The sequence below is a fragment of the Haliotis rubra genome, unplaced genomic scaffold (assembly GCF_003918875.1).
Source record: "Haliotis rubra isolate DU_JTF1 unplaced genomic scaffold, ASM391887v1 Scf84, whole genome shotgun sequence".
NCBI classification, from domain to species: Eukaryota; Metazoa; Mollusca; class Gastropoda; order Lepetellida; family Haliotidae; genus Haliotis; species Haliotis rubra.
Genome location: NW_025767568.1, coordinates 1946090 through 1968488, shown reverse-complemented (window position 1 = coordinate 1968488; position 22399 = coordinate 1946090). Strand labels below are relative to the sequence as shown.

Here is a 22399-nt window from a genome sequence, read left to right as displayed (position 1 = left end):
CGCTTGGTGCACCCTCCACATTTAACAGTAGTAGTAGGAGTCACTTTTGGATTTCACAGGGACTCGCCATCTGTATTGGAACTTGTTCAGTACCGCGCTTGCCCCCTTTACCATTCACAACAAGCAGGGCAATGTTATCTCATTGAATGATTGAGTTCATATTCAGCAATATTTCAGCCATATTGTGACTAAAACAAGTTTTACATTCACCATAAATACATGTATATTAGACCCGTGAAGATCCAGGGTAGAATAGGTCTTCAGCAACCCATGTGCTTGCCATAAAAGGGCGACTATCTTGTCGTAAGAGGCGACTAACGGGATCGGGTGGTCAGTTTCGCTGACTTGGTTGACACATGTCATCGGTTCCCAATTGAGCAGATCGATGCTCATGCTGTTGATCACTGGATTGTCTGGTCCAGACTCGATTATTTACAGACCTCCGCCATATAGCTGGAATATTGCTGAGTGCGGCGTAAAACTAAACTCAATCACTCACTCACATGTATATTATACTCACCAAAGGCGAAGTGTGAAATCACGAGACTGACAATGAGTGAAAACATGGCGGTTTTTTCTTCTAACTTTAGTTTCAGAAAAGACAACAATAACTCGAATGAAAGCACTTTGTGTTTATTCTCTACATGCCATGAAAATGCCATAAATCAGTATGGAAACCACATAACGCATGACTTTAGGAAGTGTCCTTTATAGGGAAATACACGTTAGTGTCAATAACGGGTTGGCATTTGCAACAGCTGCACATGTTCCCACCTTGCTGTTGTAGAGACGTCGACTTAACGTCCTTGGAATATTGTAAGATTACCGTCGCCCAGGTGCAGTAGAGTAGGAGTTATCCCTGCCCAAACCGTGACTGAACCCCCACCAAATCAGTTATGCGTTGCCACAGATGCATCAGTGGTTCGTTCTCCACTGTGGTGCGTTGCCACAGATGCATCAGTGGTTCGTTCTCCACTGTGGTGATAAATCCTCTGCCGACCAACATGGAATGGCAAATAGAATCAGCTTTCATCTGTGGCCATTTAAATACCCTTGGAAACCGCGAAAGGGTTCAACTTTAATGGTGTTTTGTCGACAGTTTCAATCACAAGAAAGCGTGGCCAATAGTCAGTTGATTTGGACGGTCTAAGGTCATCATCATCAGGATCATTTCAAGAGAACGTTTTGTATTTTTGGTGGAGGTTTCATAAGCCATGGTTAGTGTAGAGATTTCATCATCTGAGCTCCCCACCCACAATGGAGTATCACAAGTACAATGCTAAAAACAAGCGGATTTCCGACTTGCAGCACCAAGGATACCCAGTGATCTACTCTAGCAGAAAAATTAAAAGATTGATGATTCCACCAGATTGGCCCATGAGCCACCGCCTTCTGGGCATACGACTCTAGGTAAAAACTTACATGAACTTGTGTAGTTACAACTCTGCCAAGATTTTAAACACATCATTGTATAATTCTCAAAATTTGGTGCAATAGTACATAGACGTAGCACAGGGCTTGGCGTTGCCAGCCGATTGATAGAACCGGGCCAGTTCTACCACCCGTCTAGGTGAAGTAAGGGGCGAAGTGGTGTGTTGGGCAGAGGAACACTGTTCCTGGAACCAGTGCCCTCAACCACTAGACTCCCGTCCTCCACCGACACAGGGGCGCAACCCACGGCAAACGGGTTGGTGGACCAAATATACCCCCCGGGTCCACAACGGGGGATTGAGTGAGTTAATATTTAACGTCACATCGGCAATATTTCAGCCATATAGTGACGAGAAATGTTTGATATCAACAATAAATTAAAGTTGCTAAATAATCAGTCATCGAAGGACTGTAAAATAACTAGAGTATCACAGATGGATTCTAAAACTAGCATGAACATGTAAAATTATTTTATTTATGAAGACAATACAATATAAAAATGTGCTTTAGACCATAGTTGGATTTACACAATCCCTTCAGCCATTGGCAACAGAAGAGAAATCTAGCCATAAATTAAAAGCACATATATTCTACGATTAAAAACCTGGTACACTTAAATTGACTTTGAACGTTTTTGGGACTTACGTACCCCCTCAGGAGGACAATAATTTTACGCTACGTCAACCCCCCTTTGAGGGTACAGCCACTAACAATCTCAGTTACTAATATAAACTACCAACAATAAAATATTTAGCTATTTACAAATCTGTTAACAAATCTAATTGTTTTAAAAATGCAATAATTAAATGAGAACTGACATTATTAAAAAGATCCTTCAGAGTTTTGGATTTGAAATAGATATCACTTGTGATGGAATATTCAATGCAGTCAAGCAAGACATGCTTGACTGTGATCCTTTCATCACAAGGGATACAAAACGGAGGATCTTCGCCTTTCAATAAATATTCATGAGTATATTTGGTATGGCCAATGCGTCATCGTCGCATAATGACCTCTTCAAATCTGGACTGACAACCCAAGTAAGTGTAACCGATATAGGGTTTTATTGCATGTAATTTATTGATACCTACTTGGGTGTCCCACTTCTTTTGCATCAGATCACGGATATAAGATCTTATAGCAGCTTTGTAATCAGAGTATGGGATCAGAAGTGGTGTCACAGATTTGTTGAGTGCTGCCTTAGCAGCAATATCAGCCATTGTGTTCCCAGAAATGCCAACGTGGCTGGGTAACCAACAAAAGACGATGTCGCATTGGCCAGTAGCAAGTTCATTGTACAATTCAATAATTTCTAATAAAAGTGGATGTTTGCAAGAAAGATTTTTAATAGCCTGAAGACACGAAAGAGAATCTGAAAAGATGATTATATTGTTTATATTTACGGTGTTTATTAATATATTTAAGAGCTGTTAGTATTGCGTTTGCTTTTGCTGTGAAAATTGAACTGTCATTGGGTAATCTGGAAGATATTGTTTTGGACCCAATGACAGTGGCACAAGCAACCGCGCCACCATCCTTGGACCCATGTGTAAATAAGGATTTATATGTATTATATTTACTTTTTAATTGATTATATTCTTGTTTATATAGTAAGTCATTAGTTTCTGATTTTTTTTAAATGAGTGAGTGTTAGGTCGACTTGTGGCCTAACCAATTGCCAAGGAGGAGAAGAAAGAAGACGGGAAGGAGCTATATTTTCCAGCTCAATGCCAGCAGCAGCAATAAATGGCTTAATTCTGAGCCCAAGAGGCCGAACAAGAGAAGGTTTTTTGTTATACAAATCCTCATAAAGAGGATTAAAAATGCAGTGAAATGCAGGATTAAACTCATTAGAATATAATTTTGTAATATATTGTAAAGATAATTTTATACGGCGTTGGTTAAGAGAAGGTTCATCTGCCGCGACGTAAAGACTGTCAACAGGAGAAGTTCTGAAGGACCCAAGACAAAGTCTAAGACCTTGATGGTGGACTGAATCTAAGAGTTTGAGGTTGCTTTTACAGGCTCCACCATAAACAATGGAGCCATAATCAAGCTTCGAGCGGACCAGTGACCTATAGAGGTGGAGGAGGGTAGTTTGGTCCCCTCCCCACTTTGAATTAGAAACGACTTTCAATAAATCAAGTGCCTTCAGGCATTTAGTTTTTAGAGATTTGATATGCGGAAGAAAAGTTAAATGGGAGTCGAAAATGAGACCTAAGAACTTGGCCTCTTTTACAACCTTGATGGGAATGCCATTTAAAAACACTTCTGGGTTGTTATGTGGTTTATATTTACGGCAGAAATGTATGCAATTAGTTTTTGATTTAGAAAATTTAAAGCCGTTTTCAAGACACCATTTATTTATTTTATTTAAACACAACTGTAGTTGCCGTTCAATAAGATGCATATTTTTACTGCGACAAGAAATATTACAAATCATCCACAAAAAGTGATCCATCAATTGAATCGTTTAAAACCTTGGACAAGCTGTTAATCTTAATGCTAAATAAAGTGACAGACAAAATACTTCCTTGGGGGACACCCTGATCCTGATTATAATGGTCAGACAGGGTTGAACCCACTCGGACTTGAAATTGCCTGTCTTTTAAAAACCGTGATATAAAAAGAGGCAAACGGCCTCTCAAACCATAATCATGTAAATCCTTCAAAATGCCATGCTTCCAGGTGGTATCATAAGCTTTCTCAAGATCAAAGAAAATTGATACAGCATGTTGTTTATTTACTATACACGATATGGCTGAAATATTGCCGATGTGACGTTAAATAATAACTCACTCATTCACAATTATTTACTATAGCATTTTTAACAAAGGATTCTAAACGTAACAAATGATCAATGGTACTACGATTTTTCCTGAAACCACATTGAAAATTGGTTATAAGGTTATTGGTTTCAAGATACCAAGTTAATCTATTATTCACCATACGTTCCATGGTTTTACAAACACAGCTAGTTAGAGAGATCGGTCTGTAATTCGATGGATCTGTATGATCCTTGCCAGGTTTTGGTATTGGGATTACAATGGCATTACGCCATGAAGGAGGACATTCTCCAGACGTCCATATTTGGTCAAATATATCTAAAAGTGTCATCAGACATGGTTCCGGTAAGTGTTTTAGTAGCTGGTAATGTATATTGTCATCACCCGCTGCAGTGTCATGAGCTTGCTCAAGAGCAGTATGTAGCTCATGTAATGAAAACACTTCATTATAATCTTCACCGTTATGTGATTCGAAATTAAGTTTTGTCTTTTCCTGTTGCTTCTGATATCTCTGAAACTCAGGGACATAATTTGCCGATGATGAATTTTTGGCAAGAGTTTTGCCAATTTTATCTGCAATTTTTGATTTGTCAGTAACTAAATTATCACCATCTTTAAGATGGTGAACAGCAGATTTTGAACATTTGCCTTTTATTCTCTGAATCATGTTCCACACCTTAGACATGGGTGTGCGTGAATTAAGTTTGGAGACATATTTTCTCCAAGATTGTCGTTTGTTTTGTTTGAAGGTACGACGGGCCTTCGCATTGAGTATTTTGAATTTATTTAAATTATGGACAGTTGGATGATGGCGGAAATAATGTTCTGTCTTTTTCCTCGCTTTTCGGGCTTTTCTACAGTCTATATTAAACCATGGTTTCCGTACGTGTGGAGCTGTAGAGGATTTCGGTATATATTCATTAGCTATTTCCTTTAAAACGTCAGCAAAAATCTGAATTGGATCAGGTTCGTCACTGAAGCATTCAGGTCGCAGTTTCGATTTACATATAGTATGAAATAAAGTCCAGTTAGCCTTCGAAAAATTCCATCTTGTATATGATGGAGAATCAGATGGAATTATTTCTGAAAGAATAGTTGGGAAGTGGTCACTTCCACAGAGGACAGACCAATCAAATTCATTTAGGGGGTTAGTGTCTGCAAGAGACAGATCTAGAGAAGAATAGGCTCCGGTTGCTGGATGCAGGTAAGTGCTTGAATCATCATTGTATATACATAGGTCATTATTGGAGATAAAATCTTCCCGTATTTTACCTTTAGTATTAGTGTTTTTACCACCCGAGAGCGGGTTGTGACCATTTAGGTCACCCATAATAACACAGGGCTTCGGGAGCTGATCATAGAGTGACTGTAGATCAGTCTGATGAAGTGCCCATGAGGGCGGAATAAATACAGAGCATAATGTAAATGCTACACCCAGAGTAAGTCGCACTGCAACAGCTTGGAGATTAGTTTTAAGTGTAACAGGACTGTGAATAACATCCTGTCGTATAAGGATAGAAGATCCTCCAGTGGCCCTATCACCCAGAGGAGAATAATGATGAAAGGCTGTAAACTGGCGTAAAGTAAAATTATCCGTCTGTTTCAGATGCGTTTCTTGCAGACAGAATGCTGATGGTGTTAGATCCTGGACTAATAGCTGTAGTTCATTAAAATTTGTCCTCAGACCTCTACAATTCCACTGCACGATATTAGTAAAACGACCTATCTCTTAGGTGGATTGATAGGGTACCTACCCCTCACTTTCTTCGAGGGCGACGAGCTATGTGCCATGGGATGGATGCTTTCTGACACATCCATGTCCTCGAGTGAACCGTATTTGTTATATAATTGTATACGGTTTTCTGAACCCTCAGAGGGTCTACCACTTTTCTGCACACTTTCCGTCCTAGGTTTAACTGTACACTTTTGACCACACTCTTTGAAATTGTGTCAGATCCAGTCTTCTGAGTGGACAATAATTGAACTTCATCCTGAACTTTGGTTTGTACCGACTCTGAAGTCTGACTAGATTGTTCAGGTGTAAGAAGGTGAGGGGTATCGTTTGTAACCCAGGTCGAGTCTGACACTCTATTGAACTACTGGATACTGGCAAATTTACTTTTGACAAGCTTTCGGAGGGTGTCCTGACGACTGATGCATATGATTCATTTGGAACTGTTGAATCAACAAGCTTTTTGGCATCAGCAAAGCTAATGTTTTGAGTGAATTTAACCTTGTTTATTTCCATTTGTTTTTTCCATATGGGACAGTCTTTAGAAAAGGAGGAATGATTACCTGAACAATTTGTGCATTTTTTGAAGGCACTTTCACAATCTTCAGTTACGTGTGAACTTTCGTTACAGTGAGCACATGTTATAGGCTTTGTGCAAGTGTTGACACCGTGGCCATACTTTTGGCACCTGAAACAGCGCAAGGGATTTGGGATGTAAATAGCAACTGTGATGTTACAGTAACCAACCTTTACAGACTTTGGAGGATTTGGTGAAGAGAACGAAAAGAGGTACGTGTTTGTCGGAATTACGTCATTGTTTTTGCGGGTGGTAAATCGCTTGACATATGTCACTCCCTGATCTTTCATTTCGGATAAGATGTCCAGTTCTGACATGTCGGCCAACAAACGATCTCTGTCTCTTATAATTCCTTTGCTGGTGTTCAGTGTTCTGTGCGCAGTAACTGAAATGTGGATTCCAGCAAATGTTTCTGTAGTCATGAGGTTTGCAGCTTGTTGTTTCCGAAGGCATTCAATCAATAATGATCCCGAAAGCAAGCGTTTTATGGTCTTTACTTCACCTGCGATGCCATATATACCCTTAGAAATCACAAAAGGATTCAGCTTTAGTGGTGTCTCGTCTACAGTGTCGAGAACCAGGAAACGTGGCCAATTTTCTGTTGATTTGGAAGGTCTCTGCTCATCATCATTATCTAGTGGACGTTTGGGGTTTTTTGTGGGGGTTTGGTAATCCATGGTAAGTTTAATTTGATTCATCATCCGGGCTCCCCACCAACCATGGAGTATCACAAGGACAATGCTAATCACAAGTGGGTTTCCGACTTGCAGCACCAAGGATACCCGGATGATATACTCCAGCAGAACAATCAACAAGCAATTATTCCACCAGATTGGCCCTTGAGCCACTTCCTTCTGGACATAGGACTCTATTTCCATAGAACATTTTATTGATGACATTCATGTTAATCAATCACAATAATACTAAATCGCAGTTGTACAATGAAAATATAAACATATCATCTTGAAGCCAAGATCACTGACAAAAATTTGAAATAATTTTTAAAATTTGTTCAGCAAAATTTAAATGTACAGGGCTTAACATGACCAGCCGATTGATAGAACCGGGCCAGTTCTACCACCCGTCTAGTTGAAGTAAGGGGCGAAGTGGTGTGTTGGGCAGAGGAACACTGTTCCTGGAACGAGTGCCCTCAACCACCAGACTCCCGTCCTCCACCGACACAGGGGCGCAACCCACGGCAAACGGGTTGGTGGACCAAATATACCCCCGTGTCCACAACGGGGGGTCGAAGGGCACTTAGGGTTACCCAGCACCCACCACGAGGAGGTGGCCCTTCATGGGTGCCACGGGGGATTGAAGAGCGCTTAGCGTTACCCAGCACCCACCACGAGGATGTGGCTCTTCACGGGTGCCTATTGATAATTGAAGAAATACCGGGTATAATTTAACAGTTTGTTATAACTACAAATGTTACGACTTGATCAGTAGTGCATCACACATCTGATTTCATTTTGTTTTTGAATTCTGGCACTATATTTTCAAAGTGTGCTTAATGTACCACGTATCTGTTAGTCGGCCGTTAATTAACTTTACGGGTCGCCGAAATTCACACGTTTCCTACAAGACCTTCACATTTTGTACACTGCATTAGCTACCCGCACGACTGTATATAGTCTAATGGACCATAACACGAAAGAGCTCTGAGTACGTATACTATGAAACTACACTCTAGGTTTAAAAGTGTGATATTCAGACATCAAGTGCAAGACTTCGATTACGGATTGAAAAACGTCAACAAAACGACAAAACATGACATGAACATGACAGCCTCACTTTGAACGGATATCTGGTGATGCATTCTTGCAACACCAGCCAACATAGTATAAACACAAGTTACATTATTCTGGTTGCATTCAATTAACAAGGTTACTCAGTGGTAGACCTTTCACGCATTGAGAAGTCTACTCATTCTTAAATTGTAGTCAGTAGAGATCCAATTAACAATGCAACAGCATGGCAGTATTGTGTCAACCTCACAGCAAAGGAAACAACATTGTTGTTCATCTGTCTCTGGATTTACATAATTTTTAGTAACTTGTGTGAGTAACGGGTGCGACCAGGGGGACAAGACAGGCTTATCCTTTACCCAAACACCTGCTGTCATCACGGATCTTCAGTGATCCATTCATATAACTTCCCCTTTAATATTGTCTTCTTGTTATGTTTTACAAGTTCTTCAACAGACAATGTCAGTGGTATATGAGGAAGGTGAAATGACATCCATTTGACACTCTGGTTATGGTGACAGTGTGTGTAACAGTTTATCTTATTACACATCGCATCACACAGGACTGTTCATTATTGTAAGCGTTCCATGCGTGGTCAAGCATGGCTTGTTTGCTGTCTTAATTTTTCCATTACAAGAGTGACTAAATGAGTTTTGTTTTACTCCGCACTCAGCAATATTCCAGCTATATGGACCAGACAATCCAGTGATCAATAGCATGAGCATTGCAATTGGAAACCGATGACATGTGTCAACCAAGTCAGCGAGCCTGACCACCTGATACCGTTAGTCGCCTCTTACGACAAGCATGGGTTACTGAAGATCAATATTCTAAACCGGACCTTCACGGGTTCAATTACAAGAGATATTAGTTCAATGTCCAACCTTAAAGGGCTTTTTACGTAATCTGAAAGGATGGTGTAAATCCAGCATGGTCCATACAGGTAGCTAAAGAACTGTATGTCCCCATTCTCACTAGCATGGTGCTCTACCTTCAGTTGTAGGTGATATGCAGCCCGTTTTTATATTGTCTAGAATGAGTGAGTGAGTTCATATTTATCGTCACATCCGCAATATTTCAGCCATATCGTGACGAGAACAGTTTATAATTATATTGAAGATCAATGAAGTAAGACATTAAAAAACCTGTTGACAAAGGACACTAAAACTACTAGTGTATCACAGATATCCACTTACAACTAGCAACTAAATCTAAAATATTCGAACTGTAAATGACAATACAATATAAAAACAGGTTATAGATTGCCAACGACTGAAGGTAGATCACAATACTAGAGACCATGGGGACTTACAGTACATTTGCTTCCTGTATGGACCCTAGCTTGATTTACATCATCCCCTCAGCCGTTAGTGGCTGTATCCTCGAGGGGGGTTAAAGTACTGCAAAATTATTGTCTTCCTGAGAGTTACGTAAGTCCCAAAACTTTCGAAGTAAATTAAAACGTTCCATTTTTTAATTTTTTCACCAGTGAAGAGCCACCTCCTCGTGGTGGGTGCTTCGACCCCCCGTTGTGGACCCGGGGGGATATTTGGTCCACCAACCCGTTTGCCGTGGGTTACGCCCCTGTGTCGGTGGAGGACGGGAGTCTGGTGGTTGAGGGCACTGGGTCCAGGAACAGTGTTCCTTTGCCCAACACACCACTTCGCCCCTTACTTCACCAAGACGGGTGGTTCAACCAATCGGCTGGTCACGTCATGCCCTGTGCATTGTATTTGAAATTGCACAAATTTGATTGATGTAAATAATCCTGATAAGGGCATTGGTCCACTTACTTCACTAAATATTTATTGATTTACAAATTCAACAAATGTTAAATTTGCCTAGAGTCGTATGCCCAGAAGGCGTTGGCTCTTGACAATGATGATGATGATGATGAACCACGACCGTCCACGTCAATCGAATATTGGCCACGATTTCTCGTGATCGAGACTCTAGACAATTCAGCTATAAAATTAAACCCTTTTGCAGTATCAAAAGGTATACATAGTATCACAGGTGAGGTAAAGAATATCAAAAGATTGCGTGCAGGCTCCCTTCTTATAGAATGTAACAGCAATCGAGCAACCTAATGTCAACCGAGTTGTTTGTTGGAGTTCCGGTATCAGTTTCTCCACACAGAGCTCTGAACACGAGCAAAGGGATTGTCAGAGATCGACATCGATTGTTTGCTGATATGACTGAACTCGACATCGTATCGGAAATGAAAGGGCAAGGAGTGATTTTCGTTAAAAGATTTACAACCCGAATAAACTCTGAAACACAACCTACTAATACTTATCTCTTCCATTTTTCTTCTCCAACCTTTCCAAAATCAGTTAGAGCAGGATATTGCAATATCAGTGTTGATACCTCTATTCCTAATCCACTGAGATGTTTCAAATGCCAGAAGTACTGACACGGTGCAAATAACTGTACTAACTCGGTAACATGCGCTCATTGCAGTGAGAAAACTCATGATACTGAGGATTGCAATAATACCATTAAGAAATGCGTCAACTGCTCTGGGACACATTCTTCTTTCTCTAAACAATGTCCAATCTGGAAGCAACAAATGGAGATCAATAAAATTAAATTTACACAGAATATCAGTTTTGGTGATGCTAAGAAACTTCTTGTTCCCACACCAGAACCAAATACATCTTATGCCTCAATTACGAGAGCACCCTCTGCCGTCAGTCACAAAGCAACTGTATCCACTTCATCAACACTGACTGCGCATGCGTCAAGTGGAGTGGTTGACCACAACATCGTCTCTCATTTGAAACGTTCTAAATTAGCAAATTGAAGACAGACACGACGTACAAATAGTTCAAACACGCGCCAGACATAGGTGCTTTGAGTTCTGTCGACTACAATGGTGGATATAACAACGTGGAGACAACGTATCGGAAGGTACACACATCGACCTGGCTGGAGCCAGATTGACAAGATGGCAACTGTGTATAACCCAGAAACAAACTGGTCAACAACAACCGAGTACAACTACAGAATGGTGAGCCTTCTTGTTGTTGCATGCCTGCTCGGTAGTATTCACCAAACAGTCGTTTTGAACTTTGCCTTTTCAGTAACAAGGGGGTTACTTGGATTTGATTTGAAGTACGAAAGTATATCTGTAGATCATGGCTTTGTGTCAATGACAAGTTGTATCAACCACAAGCACGAGCAACTTCTCGTGCGTAATATACTGTTAGGGGAAGCTCGGTGTAAAGCGCTATTGTGTTGTGGTGACGTAGAACAAAACCCTGGCCCAGTCACTCAAGCAGCCCTTGACAGTATGAAAGCTGACTTATTATCTGCCCTCACCGAGATGAAGAATGTTATTCAAGGGGACGTCATGCAACTAAAACAAGAAGTTTTACATATGCAGGAACACGTGAAGTCTCTTACGAATTCAATAACTGAGCTGAAGAGTGATGTTAGTAGGTTGAGTGAGGATCAGCATGTCCTGCGATTAGATATTGACTCTGTTAACGACAATATTGAAGATAAGTATGCATCCCAAAGTGATCAATTTGACCAGTTTGAAAACAGACTGGAACGACTGGAAATATTCAGCCGCAGAGACAATATTGTGTTATTTGGGATCCCTGAGACTGAACAACATGAGTCGTATAGTGACTGCAGAGACAAGGCAGTGCAGGTGTTGAACTCTGTCTGTAATGATCCTGAGGACTGCATACAACCCAGCGACATTAAACGTGCCCACCCGATTGGTGGTGAACAGGCCAGGAAACCTAGACCCCTTATAGTTGCATTTTGGGATACCGAAATCAAAATATGGGCTCTGAAAAAACGAAATCAACTAAAGGAAAATAAAATTGGTATAGCAAACGATCTAACCATTAAACAGAGAGAGAAACTAAAGGAGCTATCAGATACGGGAAAGAAAGGATACTACAAAAACGGTAAACTTATTGTCGTAGCCAGTGCCAGTGCCCCTAGCAGCCACGAGATCGACGGACCCCAAGAGGCTAGACGCAAATCACCCAGATCCAGCACCGTACAGGCTAGCTCTAGGAGGCGTACGAGAAAGGATCGGGAGTACAGATAGGGGTGCGGCCGGGCCCAAGCCAAAGCAACCCATACCCATGAGGATCTGTCAGAGAAATTGACTGATGCAGGTAGTGACGTTTCATTCATAACATGGAACGTATCTGGACTGTCCAATAAATTACATGACCATGACTTTATGAACTTTCTTAAAGGATATGACATTGTTCATTTATCAGAGACATGGGTTGCTGATTGTGATCTCAGTACTATAGTGTCATCGTTTCCTTTATACAAGTGTTACCATATCCCAGGTGTACGACTGTCAGAGTCAGGCAGATTATCTGGAGGTATCCTGCTTTGTGTCAAAGAATGTTACCAGCCATATGTTAAACACATTCATAAAGGAGTAAATGCGATATTTGCCCTGTTTGACAAAAGAATGTTTTCCACTGTAAACGATAGAATGTTCATATTTGCTTACATACAACCAGAAAGATCAAACTGGTATTCTTCACGTATCTATTCCAATAATGGTATCGATATTCTATTCAATGACTATTTCGATTACTCTGCGAATGTTGCGTACAGTGATGTCATTCTGGTGGGTGATTTAAATGCGAGAACTGGCCAACAAGCAGATTTTAGCAATGACAACTATGAGTACATATCGGATGATTGCGAAGATTTAAATGACTTTATAAACGATGGATTCTCATCTACACGAATATCTTGCGATACCCATATAAACACATTTGGGAAAAGTCTTTTAGAAATGTGTCGCCTGCTTAACATCCACATTGTAAATGGAAGATATGGTACAGACAAGGATAAAGGTGATTTTACTTTTATAAGTCAGGCAGGATGTAGTGTGATTGACTATGTGATCGGGTCAGCTACAGTACTTAATCAGATGTCAAGATTTGATATTATCTCCCGTTGTGAATCACAACATCTTCCGATATCGTTTGATCTATTGTCGAGACATGGCAAACAGCTAGCTATAAATGAAATGTCTATAAATATACCTATTGTTAAGTACATTTGGAAACCCGAAAAGGAAGGCGAATTTGTTTCAAACCTCTTGAGCTTGTCAAGCGAGTTGGAGAATGCAACAGAAGTAATGTGTTCCGATTGTGAGCTTGGTATACAAATGTTCAGTGATGTAATAGTTAAGTCAGCGGAGTGCATGAAGCGGACAATTACATCGTCCAAACGAAAACCAGATTGGTTTAACAACACATGTCAAGGACTTAAACATCAGCGATGTATTTACCTTAACAGATTTAGAAAGCATAAGGACACGCTTTCTCGGGATTTATATATTTCGTCAAGAAATATCTACAAAACTGCGTGTAGAGATGCGAAGCGTACATTTGAAAACAGAAATATGGGTGAGCTTTCGGACTCAATTACCAATCCCCAATTATTTTGGCGAAAGCTAAAGTACATTTCATGTTCGCAAATAATTGAAAATACCATCACAGTAAATTCCTGGCACGACTACTTTAAGAATCTCTTTGATTGGGACTCCAGTGTGATTCCTAGTGACTTCGTAGATGATGGTGACAGCATATTTATACCTGAAAGCCAGGCACATGACATAACTAAGGATATATTCAGTGCACCCATTAGCCGGGAGGAAATCCAGTCAAGTATTAACAAACTTAAAAATAATAAAACTGCTGGGGAAGACCTCGTAATTTGCGAGTTCTTTAAGTCGTCTTGTCATATCATCATACCTTACCTCGAAATCATATTTAACACATTGGGCGTGAATGGGATTCAGACAGACAGACAGACACTTTATTCGGCAATATACGGCCTTATGGCCCATTTTACAGTTAATATATAATGTATTATTTTAATGTCACGTGAGCACAAATTGAAATTGTTATCTAGCAATAAATATATGTTTTAACAATGTTGCAACTGCATGTATAACAAGAGGATTGTGAGAGTTTAATAAATTTACCATTAACATATAGTTTTTATGGACATGTTTAATGTGTGGAAGATATTTCTCTCTCAAATCTTTATATTTATCACAAACTAATAATACATGGAATTCATCTTCAATAAAACCCAATTTACAGTTTGCACATTTAATTAGGTCAATATTGTCTTGTTTATACCTTCTGGAAAAATTGACATTAAAATTGTGTAGGGAAAGTCTAAATTTACACATGGCTCTTATCAAATCCTTATTTTCTAATGATGTTAAATACTTCTCTGGTTCTATAGCTGACTTAATCGAATTATAATGACATAAAAAGGATGAAGATGAAATACTATTGTGCCAGGTTTGATAATACATATCTTGTAATCTTTGTTTTAATGAAAATAGAAATAACTCTTCATCACCAAAATCTTGCGCAATCCAAACAAAAGAATACCCACAAGTAAACAACAAAAATCTAACATTTGAAACCCAGTTACAACTGGTCTTACCATTATCATCAAGAGTTTTTTAATAACTTATAGCATTGATAAGGATATCGTTGTCGTTCCATCTTTAGTAATTTACACCAATATTTAACCACTCTAACTTGGCTGAGAATAAAAAGAGGATAACGCCCTGTTTCGCCTAAAGTGGCCTTATTTGAAGCAAACTTCCCAACCCGTAAAAAGCATTTAAAATAAGATGATTGGACTTTCTCTATTGCCTCATTATATTTTGTGCCCCATATCTCTGCCCCATATAACAAAATCGGCGCAATTTTACCATCAAAAATAGAACATGCTGTGGAAAATGGAACATTTACAAGTTTTTTGAAAAATGTATAAACTGGAATGACAGCTTTAGAGGCTTGACATGCTAATTGTTTACAAGATACTGACCATGACAATCTAGAAGATATAACTAATCCTAAATACTTATAATATGTCTTAATTTCTAGAGGAACATTGTCATATACCCAGTGTTCATGCTTAGCAATTTTACCTCCATTTCTAAATACAATGACATTTGTTTTTTGTAAGTTGACTTCTAAACCCCATTTCTTACAAAAGGAAGACAGTACATTTAATTGTTTCTGTAGGCCGTTAACAGTATATGAAAACATGACAACATCATCAGCAAAAAAGAAGTAACATTAAATCAACAATATCCTGTGTCACAAATACACCATAACTACACTCTTTATATACTTCTGTTACAAGTTCATTAATGAAGAAGACAAATAAAGCTGGGCTTAATATGCAACCCTGTCTCACACCACTAGAAGTGGAAAACTCTTCTGTTCTACCAGATGAAGTTTTAATACAAGCCTTTACAGAAGAGTACATATTACGAATGACGTTAAACAAGTTTCCATGACAACCTTTAGTAAGCAGTACATATAACAATTTCTTTCTATCAACGTAATCAAAAGCTTTTTTAAAATCGATAAAAGCACAATAGAATCTTCCTTTCGGCTTACATAAATATTTTGAACACAATGCTTGCAATATGAATAGATTATCAACTGTTGAGTAATTTTGGCGGAAACCGGCTTGACATTCTGATAAAAGATCATTTATATCTAACCAAATTCTAAGGCGCTTTTCTATGACAATAGTGAACAATTTACCTGTGACATTCAGAATAGAAATACCTCTATAATTGTTGGGGTCGGAACGTTTACCCGACTTAAACAGAGGCAAAATCATACCTATATTCCATGATTCTGGAAAATCGCCAGTAATTAAGACTCTATTAAAGAGAAGTTTCAGGTAAGGTACAATAAAATTTCCCGACATCTTGAAAAATTCAGGGGGTATTCCATCCTCACCTGCAGATTTACCACTTTTTAAACTCTTCAGAGCATCGACTATTTCCCTATCGGTTATTTCACCTGACAAAAGATCATCCGTGAAAGGCAAATCATTACAATCCTCACAAGAATGTGAATTAATATATTGAGAGACAAAACAATCAAAATCGTTTACATCATCATTTTCAACTTTCGGATTTAGCAAATTATTGAAATAATCGTACCAAGTATCAGGAGACATCGAATAACTTGAGGCATTTCCACGTATAACTTTCTTTAATGTTTTCCAAAAACTCTTACAATCTCCATGATCAGCAGACCTCTTTATATCATCACATATTTTGGTATTAAAAGAACGCTTCTTCTTTTCACAACATCTCTTATATTCAGTTTTGGCATCCACATACAACTTTAAGTTTAAATCACATTTAAATCTTCTGAACTTGTTCAATAGAAAATATTTTCTCGTTTTTAATTTACTACAATCCCTATCGAACCAAGGCGGTTGCTGTGAATGAGATTTACGGGTGACTGTATCATAGGCTCCTGCATTCACTGCACAGTGAATTAATATATCACTTAAATGTCTTAAAGCAGTGTTGATGTTTTCCTCCAATAATAAAGTAAATGTGTTAAACATATCTATGACATCTCTACTGCGGAGATAATTTTGATATAAAATTTGACAATCCGGAGGAAGCCTGTAACTCATCCTTGAATATGATTCAGTTTTTTGTGTATTCGGAATCTCATTTTTACTTACTGATGGGATAATATTTTTAAAATAGCACACCAATGGAAGGTGGTCCGACTCGGTGCGTTGACAAACTTTCATGTCTACAATATTATCGAATATATTTGAAGAAAGAATAAAATAGTCAACAACACTACATCCAGAATGGGAAATATATGACATGTTTCCACCGTTATCTGATTTAGTTCTTCCATTAACAATATGGATACCAAGTACCTTACAGATATGTAGTAGGTTTAAACCATAATTATTAACGACAGTATCTAGCGAATGTCGGGGACAAGAAAAGTCATCGGATTTATAGTCATCATCAACTGGTAAATAATCAACATCGTCATCTATGATGTAATCTAATTCACTTCCAGTCCTGGCATTAAAGTCGCCACACATTATGAATTCCGACAACTCGCCATAATCATTAATAATATCAAGCAGTTGTCGCTCTAGCATGTCAGTCCCACTCTCTTCACTGTCTGTGTGCGCCGGTGACCCCTTGGGGTTAATGTAAACAAACACTAGGAAGAGCTGAAAGGGGGACAACTCGCTTCTTATTCTGAAAAAGAGAGCATTTTTTGCTTGGCAGTAAATTCTTTCAAAATAAGATGCAATATCTCTTTTAATACAAACTGCTAATCCACCAGAAAACCTTCCCCGGGTTTTATATCTTCTAGGATTACTAGTGTAAATATCATATTCACCGACAATGTCATTTAAAATATCATATGCATTTGGACACATAGTTTCAATGAAACAGAAAATGTTAAACTTTTTTACAGAATGATATAAAATCAGAAAACTTAACTTTTGATATAAGCCCATTTATATTCCAAGAGCATATGGACGTTATGACATCAGTGTCACTCGGTGTATTGTCGCCAGTTATGATGTCACTAACATGCATATCTGTGTCATCATCATGCAGAATAGATGACGAGAGTGGAGTATCAAGTGTGACGTCAGGAGAGAAGTTCGTTGAATCAGGAGAGAAGTTTGTTGAATCTCCAGCAGACTTTGGTTTTGAATTAAAGTTGATATCTTGAGTATCATAACGTTCGATGTCCACTGAACCAGATGAGTCGATGTCAATTGACGAGCTCATAAAATCTCGCACCACCTTCTCTGTCCCACTCCACGTCTCATTTCGTCCCTCTGCCAAACCATGGAAAATGCGGTTATCTTGCCTGGATTGTGCTTCTGAGTTCTCTTGTTTTGTCTCTAAATCAGGAATTTGTTTTCTTAACATGGCATATTCCTCCGGAAATGTGGCAAATTTTTCCCTGACGTCGTTACGAAACTCGTTAAACTCGTCATTTGACGATGACACCTGCGACTGAATATTGTTGAGTGTCTTAGCAAGATCACCAAAGGTGACCCCAGCGTCTGGAGTAACACTATGACTTGTGACGTCAGAAGAGAAGTTAGTTGGATCTCCAGCAGAGTGTGGTTTGGAATTTAAGTCGCTATTTAGATTACTATCGTTATTACTATATGCAACTTTGATATTCAAACAGTCAGTTTCACTGAGACCATAACCGTATTCCTATCCAGTGTGATGACTAGTCTCGTCTGTAGCACGGTTTGATGAGACCCAGTTACGACGCTTTCCTACCTGTCTCAAATCAGAGAGTTCTTGGTCATAGACATACACCAGGCCATCTATAATGAGCTTGTCATAGCTCATGTATGACACTTTCTTATCATCCCTTGCTCTCATCATAAAGGGAAATAACTTGGATCTGGTATGTCGGACACGCTCTGTAAAGTCCTCTGACACTCTGAACTCTTTATTTCCTTTCAAAGTTGTCTTTGCTACTTCTAATATATCTGATTTGTCTTTGAAGAAAGTGAACTTGACAATCACAGGTCTATTCCCATTACGAGCATGCAACCGATGAGCACGTTCAATGCTCACTGAACCAGATGAGTCGATGTCAAGTGACGAGCTCATAAAATCTCGCACTACCTTCTCTGTTTCACGCCACGTCTCATTTCGTCGCTCTGTCAATCCATGGAAAATGAGGTTACATCGCCTGGATTGTGCTTCTAAACTATCTTGTTTTGTCTCAAGATCAGAAATTTGTTTTCTCAAAATGTCATTTTCCTCCTTGAGTGTGGCAAATTTTTCCCTGACGTCGTTACGAAACTCATCAAACTTGTCATTCAACGATGACATCTGAGTCTGAATGTTGTTGAGCGTTTTAGCGAGGTCACCAAGGGTGACCCCAGCGTCTGGAGTAACACACTGACCTGCAACATTCTGAGACGATAGTCTTGTCTGAACCCTGTTATCAGAAGACGTATGTGGTGTTTTAGGAGGTCCTGGGTTTGATTCCACGTCTCCAGATACAATGAGTAAAGTCATTATCAACAACAACAGGCGACATCCTACACGCATCCCACCAGGTATCCTTATACCGGGGTAAAAGCAACGTGGTCGTCGGTTGCGAGGACAAAAACAGCCAATTCTAGCTCTCCAGAGACTTATATCAACATTCATGATGAAAATCAAATACTTGGTTTACTTATCTCTTTGTTGGTATGCAAATATGTAGAAAAAAGTCCACTCCTTGTATCGCTATGATGGGCTACAATGCGGAGCAAAATCACAACACTCTCCATTGATTTGGTCACGTGACATTTGCTTTAGAAACCTACTGTAATAAATGGTCCTGAAATGTTAACCTTGATAAAACTAAAATTATGATTTTTAAAAAAGGACCTAAACTATCAAAATCAGAAAAATGGACATATAAATCAGCTATGCTGGAAGTCGTTACATCGTACCAGTACCTTGGAGTATCATTTAATAGAACTCTAAATTGGTCCCTCTCTGCCAAACACATTTCACTTAAGGCAAAGAAAGCTTTAGTGTGTATTACAAAATGCCTTTGTAGCTTTAAAGACTTGTCATATGATGTCTATTTCAAAATATTCGACTGTAAGATACTACCCATATTATTGTATGGGTCAGAATTATGGGGCTTTCACAAACATGATTGTCTGGAAAGGGTATTGCTTTATGCATGTAAACGATTCCTTGGTGTGCGATTGTCTACACCAAATACAATTGTCCTTGGAGAAACTGGTAGATATCCTATTCATGTGTACACGCTTAAACGCTGTATTGCTTTCTGGCTTAAGCTCCTCTCCATGCCCTGTTCACGCTACCCATTTAAAGCTTACAAAATGTTATGTAATCTAGATTTAAACGCAAGCGCCGAGCGTAATAGGTTTAATTGGGCTACGCATGTAAAAACAGTTTTATTTAGATTTGGACTAGGTTATGCGTGGATATGGCAGGGAGTTGGAAATAAGCACCAATTCTTAAATTTACTTGTAAGAAGAAGCAAAGATTGCTTTATACAGGAGTGGCATGAACAACTCCAAAGTCCCTATTAAAAGAAGACTTCTTGTGTGAACCATATGTACGTTGTATCAATATCAAGAAAGTAAGACAAGCCTTATCACAGTTTCGTTCTGTTTATTATGATTTAAGTTGTTATAAGGGAAAATTTCACAAGAAATCTACTGTGTGCAGATATTGTAAAATGAATGTCTTGGAAGATGAATACCATGTACTGCTAATTTGTGACTATTATAGAAACATTAGAAGCAAATATATACCCAGTTATTTTACGAAACAACCGTCAAAACATAAATGTATCAAACTGTTGTCAACTTCTAATCGTATATTGATTGTAAATATTGCTTTGTTCATATACCATGCGATATTGAAGAGAAACCCACTCTGCTTTTGAACTTTGTATATACCTGTACTATGGGCCTGTGGCCTTCAGTTCTGAATAAAGATTGATGTGTATGTGTATCAACACTGTGCCAAACCGATCTGACATGGGTGGATACAGAAAAACCTGAAATATACTCACCCAACCAGTCCACTCAGACAGCTGAATCAATTCCAAAAACAGTTTAAGTTCAGTCACGGTCATCTTCTCAAGAACAATCCTCGTCATCATCATTACAGCCCATACCAAAACATCAATCACAAAATAATGGGAAATATATTACCAAAAATAAAATCAAAGCCAGAAATGACTTGCAAAAATGTCAAAGTAGCAGAGCATCCAAAGGTTCAAATGACCAAATCCAAATTTTTAACAAGTTTGGATCCTTAGAGGACATGGATGTGTCCGAAAACATCCAAATTAGGGCACATAGCTTGTCGCCCTCAAGGAAAGCGAGGGGTAGATCACCAATAAACCCTCCGAAGAAGTAGTTTCTTCTCATATTATTCAGTGGAATTGCAGAGGCCTAAAGACTAATCTTAATGAACTGCACCTATTAGTCCAAGACTTTAAACCTTCAGCTTTTTGTTTGCAAGAAACGTATCTAAAGCAGACAAATACTTTTGACTTCCGTCACCATAATGCATATCATTATTTTTCTCCACCTGATGATGGAGCCACTGGAGGATCATCAATCCTTTTAAGGAATGATGTTATTCATAGCCCTGTTACACTAAAAATAATCTTCAAGCAGTTGCAGTGCGAATTACTTTGAACGTTACACTTACTCTGTGTTCATTGTACATTCCACCTTCATCAACTCTTCAGCAGGCTGATCTACAAACACTCTACGATCAACTACCCAAGCCTTGTATATTCATGGGTGATTTGAATGGGCACAAACCTCTCTGGGGTGGTGTGACCACAAACGCAAAAGGTCACATTTTGGAGGAATTTATTTCGAATAATAATTTATGTCTATATAATGATGGTACAAATACATATTTACATCCTGGCACAGGAACATATTCAGCTGTTGATATGTCAATAACTGACTCCAACTTACTGAATGAATTTGAATGGTCAGTTCACGATGATCTCTGTGGAAGTGACCAATTTCCTACTTTACTAAAACCTGTTACCCCATCTGATATTCCTCAATCATCAAGATGGAATTTTAGAAAGGCTAACTGGCCTCTTTATGAGCTGCTGTGCGTTACGAAACTTAAACCTGAATTTTTTGTTGATGTTCCTGATACTATCAAATGCTTTTCTGATGAACTGAACATCATAGCTGATGAGTGTATACCAAAGTCCTCTGCAATTCCACATATTCGAAAACCTTGGTTCAACGATGAATGCAAACAAGCTAGGAAGGCAAGGAAAAAAGCAGAACATTATTTCGGTCGACACCCTATGGTGCATAATTTAAATAAATTTTAAATTTTAAATGCTAAAGCGCGGCGTACCTTTAAACAGAATAAACGCCAATCGTGGCGAAATTATGTATCAAAAATTAATTCTCGAACGCCCATGTCTAAAGTGTGGAACATGATACAGAAAATTAAAGGTAAAGGTACTAAATCTAGCGTCCATCATCTTAAACATGGAGACCATTTACTTACTGATAAATCAGATATTGCGAATAAACTGGGGGAAACTCTTGCTAAACATTCTTCCTCTTCTAATTATGTGCCTAAATTCCAACAATATCAAAAACAACAAGAAAAGAAACCCATTAATTTCAAGACAGATAACGGGGAAGACTATCATTTACTATTTTCTATTCGTGAGCTCCATACTGCTCTTGAACAAGCTCACGATACTGCTGCAAGGGCTGATAACATACTTTATCAACT

The 22399-nt window shown here is 38.8% G+C and overlaps 1 long non-coding RNA gene across 1 annotated transcript in view; it reads right to left on the bottom strand.

The window, feature by feature from the left end:
* Positions 1 to 1471: 1471 nt before the first annotated feature.
* The window catches only part of LOC124262469, a 28791-nt gene continuing 7863 nt past the window's right edge, over positions 1472 to 22399 (bottom strand). Inside the window, exons 2-3 of the long non-coding RNA XR_006894599.1 lie at positions 6693 to 6696; positions 1472 to 1555 (exon numbers count right to left, since the gene is read on the bottom strand). This is a non-coding gene — a long non-coding RNA (uncharacterized LOC124262469). The remainder of the gene's footprint in view (positions 1556 to 6692; positions 6697 to 22399) is intronic.